The 4,608-nt window shown below is 45.4% G+C and overlaps 1 pseudogene; it reads left to right on the top strand.

The window, feature by feature from the left end:
- The first annotated feature begins 3,932 nt into the window (after nucleotides 1-3,932).
- LOC126212262 (5S ribosomal RNA) lies at nucleotides 3,933-4,050 on the top strand (annotated as a pseudogene).
- The last annotated feature ends 558 nt before the right edge of the window (nucleotides 4,051-4,608 follow it).

Below are 4,608 nucleotides of genomic sequence, written 5' to 3'. Positions count from 1 at the left end.
TTATAGTCTTAGGTGGAGATTTCAATTTACCAGATATAGACTGGGACACTCAGATCTTTAGGACGGGTGGTAGGGACAGAGCATTGAGTGACATTATACTGAGTGCACTATCTGAAAATTACCTCGAGCAGTTAAACAGAGAACCGACTCATGGAGATGACATCTTGGACCTACTGATAACAAACAGACCCGAACTTTTCGACTCTGTAAGTGCAGAACAGGGAATCAGTGATCATAAGGCCATTGCAGCATCCCTGAATATGGAAGTTAATAGGAGTATAAAAAAAGGGAAGATGGTTTATCTGTTTAGCAAGAGTAATAGAAGGCAGATTTCAGACTACCTAACAGATCAAAACGAAAATTTCTGTTCCGACACTGACAATGTTGAGTGTTTATGGAAAAAGTTAAAGGCAATCGTAAAATGCGTTTTAGACGGGTACGTGCCGAGTAAAACTGTGAGGGACGGGAAAAACCCACCGTGGTTCACCAACAAAGTTAGGAAACTACTGCGAAAGCAAACAGAGCTTCACTTCAAGTTTAAACGTTGCCAAAACCTCTCAGACAAACAGAAGCTAAACGATGTCAAAGTTAGCGTAAGGAGGGCTGTGCGTGAAGCGTTCAGTGAGTTCTAAAGTAAAATTCTATGTACCGACTTGACAGAAAATCCTAGGAAGTTCTGGTCTTACGTTAAATCAGTAAGTGGCTCGAAACAGCATATCCAGACACTCCGGGATGATGATGGCATTGAAACAGAGGATGACACACATAAAGCTGAAATACTAAAGACCTTTTTCCAAAGCTGTTTCACAGAGGAAGACCGCACTGCAGTTCCTTCTCTAAATCCTCGCACAAACGAAAAAATGGCTGACAACGAAATAAGTGTCCAAGGAATAGAAAAGCAACTGGAATCACTCAACAGAGGAAAGTCCACTGGACCTGACGGGATACCAATTCGATTCTACACAGAGTACGCGAAAGAACTTGCCCCCCTTCTAACAGCCATGTACCACAAGTCTCTAGACGAATGGAAGGTTCCAAATGATTGGAAAAGAGCACAGGTAGTCCCAGTCTTCAAGAAGGGTCGTCGAGCAAATGCGCAAAACTATAGACCTATATCTCTGACGTCGATCTGTTGTAGAATTTTAGAACATGCTTTTTGCTCGTGTATCATGTCGTTTTTGGAAACCCAGAATCTACTCTGTAGGAATCAACATGGATTGCGGAAACAGCGATCGTGTGAGACCCAACTCGCTTTATTTGTTCATGAGACCCAGAAAATATTAGATACAGGCTCCCAGGTAGATGCTATTTTCCTTGACTTCCGGAAGGCGTTGGTTACAGTTCCGCATTGTCGCCTGATAAACAAAGTAAGAGCCTACGGAATATCAGACCAGCTGTGTGGCTGGATTGAAGAGTTTTTAGCAAACAGAACACAGCATGTTGTTATCAATGGAGAGACGTTTACAGACGTTAAGGTAACCTCTGGCGTGCCACAGGGGAGTGTTATGGGACCATTGCTTTTCACAATATATATAAAGGACCTAGTAGATAGTGTCGGAAGTTCCATGCGGCTTTTCGCGGATGATGCTGCAGTATACAGAGAAGTTGCAGCATTAGAAAATTGTAGAGAAATGCAGGAAGATCTGCAGCGGATAGGCACTTGGTGCAGGGAGTGGCAACTGACCCTTAACATAGATAAATGTAATGTATTGCGGATACATAGAAAGAAGGATCCTTTATTGTATGATTATATGATAGCAGAACAAACACTGGTAGCAGTTACTTCTGTAAAATATCTGGGAGTATGTGTGTGGAACGATTTGAAGTGGAATGATCACATAAAATTGATTGTTGGTAAGGCGAGTACCAGGTTGAGATTCATTGGGAGAGTCCTTAGAAAATGTGGTCCATCAACAAAGGAGGTGGCTTACAAAACACTCGTTCGACCTATACTTGAGTATTGCTCATCAGTGTGGGATCCTTACCAGATCGGGTTGACGGAGGAGATAGAGAAGATCCAAAGAAGAGCGGCTCGTTTCGTCACAGTGTTATTTGGGAACCGTGATAGCGTTACAGAGATGTTTAGCAAACTCAAGTGGCAGACTCTGCAAGAGAGGCGCTCTGCATCGCGGTGTAGCTTGCTCGCCAGGTTTCGAGAGCGTGCTTTTCTGGATGAGGTATCGAATATATTGCTTCCCCCTAATTATACCTCCCGAGGAGATCACGAATGTAAAATTAGAGAGATTCGAGCGCGCACGGAGGTTTTCAGACAGTCGTTCTTCCCGCGAACCATACGCGACTGGAACAGAAAAGGGAGGTAATGACAGTGGCACGTAAAGTGCCCTCCGCCACACACAGTTGGGTGGCTTGCGGAGTATAAATGTAGATGTAGATGTAGGTCTAACTGTAGTCGACGTGACCTGTGACGCACCAGGGTGCCTGATATGGAGATGATCTTATGGACTGTTCCATTCTTAATGGCACACTCTCTGAAACGTATCTGCAGAGAGTCACTCAGAAACTCAGAGAGGGATGTGTGGGCAGGTGATGCTGTACTATCCATTGAAGTACTTGCTGGGAGCAATGCAATGGTTATCTACGTGCGTGGTAATAGAGGAGCCAAGTCGGTGTGTTGTAAGTCTGTTGGCAAGGAGAAGGTGATGAGTGGAAGAGGCTGGCATAGTCGATTGAAGTACTGCCATGTCTCCAGGAGTTCATGTTCGATGTCTTGAATCTTGCCTCTGATGGTGTTGTTTTTGTGGCGTAAATGAATGTTCACTTCACACATGTCAGAATAAAATTGTTCGTGTTGCAACTGATTGACTGTGCAGAGGCACTCCTGAAGGAGCTGATGACCGTCGGATATGTCTGTGGCTGATGGCGGTCAGGGTGCTGGGGTGTTATGTCATTATGCTGAGCTGTCGAAAGGGTGTGACCACAGACCCCGGTGGTGGGGCGTCTGCTGGTTGTATGTATCAAGTCTGGGACCAAGTTGAAGTGTCAGAGAAAGTGTCACCAATAACAGGTTCTTTCAGATCTACAACAATAAATATCTAGGTTAATTGTTCAGCGAGACCGACATGGACTGTGTGTATCTGTGAGCTATAGACTCGATTTGTCAAAATTTCGCCACAGAGAGATGGACAGGTGGGAGGACAGGTGTTGCACTTAGTGAAGAGAATGGTGAAGCAATGACGCACTGACCTTGGAGCCTGTGTTGCTAACGTATAGTCATCTGGTGGTGTACTGACACACATAAAGCTTTTTATGATGAAGTAAGCACAATAGATGCAATCTGTCATTGTCTCTGTGAGTGTCTAGGTGGGCCGGCTGGGGTGGCTGAGCGGTTATAGGCGCTATAGTCTTGAACCGTGTGACTGCTACGGTCTCAGGTTCGAATCCTGCCTTGGGCATGGATGTGTGTGATGTCCTTAGGATTAAGTAGTTCCAAGTCTAGGGTACTGATGACCTCAGATGTTCTGTCCCATAGTGCTCAGAGCCATCTGAACCATTAGTGTCTAGACGGCTAAAATCCAGCACAGTCTTGTGCACTTCCAGTGAACTGTGCATTTCATTTGGGAAATCACATGGTGGTATGCAGTTGTGGGTGGTGGCAGCATATGTTGCATGATATCAGCTGAAGCGGTTCTGGTCAGGAGCAGTGCATTCAGCCGTGTGTTGTGATTGTGTGGATGCCAATTGGTTGTCAGTCTTCTGCAAAAATGTGGTTCAGTGAGTTTAGTGGCATGTCACAGCTATGTTGATGCAATGCGGTTGGCTGTGTTCTATATATGGATGGCATGAATGCTGTGTAGGTGACAGATGGGTGGGGGGGGGGGGGTTGTTTACTGGTGTCATGTGAAGGTCATCACTCTGATCAGAGGAAGTTATGTCAGACTGGGATGAAATAAGCTAGCCTTATTTTTCTGTGGGTCAACAGCCTTGCCACAGTGGATACATCGGTTCCCGTGAGATCACCGAAGTTAAGCACTGTCGGGCATGGTCTGCACTTGGATGGGTGACCATCCAGGCCGCCATGCGCTGTTGCCATTTTTCGGGTTGTGCCCAGCCTTGTGATGCCAATTGAGGAGCTACTCGACCAAATAGTAGCGGCTTCAGTCAAGAATACCATCATAATGACCGGGAGAGCGGTGTGCTGACCCCATGCCCCTCCTATCAGCATCCTCCACTGAGGATGACACGGCGGTCAGATGGTCCCGGTAGGCCACTCGTGGCCTGAATACAGAGTGCTTTTTTTTTTACTTTTCTGTGAATACTTAAGGTTAATGTAGGGCTCTTCTGTTACTGTAATGTGTTTCATAACAGGGTGTCTGAATCCTGACTCCAACCTAAAAAAGGTACCCCTCTGACAACAGTAACGACAGGAATCTTGCTTTGTGTGATCGTGGCCATTCACACATTTTCTGAAAGAAGCTCAGCCAGTTTTTCTTTCCTTTTTTTATTCAGTTATGTTTAGTACATCCACAAATCTGAAATTGTAGCAATGGCCACAGGACTCATGTGAGATTCCATTTCAGTTACCAGCAGCCTGCTAAACTTAGTGATAACATGGTTCACAGAAGTGTTAAGCCAGGGGTGGTCGTGATG

The sequence above is a fragment of the Schistocerca nitens genome, chromosome 1 (assembly GCF_023898315.1).
Source record: "Schistocerca nitens isolate TAMUIC-IGC-003100 chromosome 1, iqSchNite1.1, whole genome shotgun sequence".
NCBI classification, from domain to species: Eukaryota; Metazoa; Arthropoda; class Insecta; order Orthoptera; family Acrididae; genus Schistocerca; species Schistocerca nitens.
This window is presented reverse-complemented; position numbering and strand designations above follow the sequence as displayed.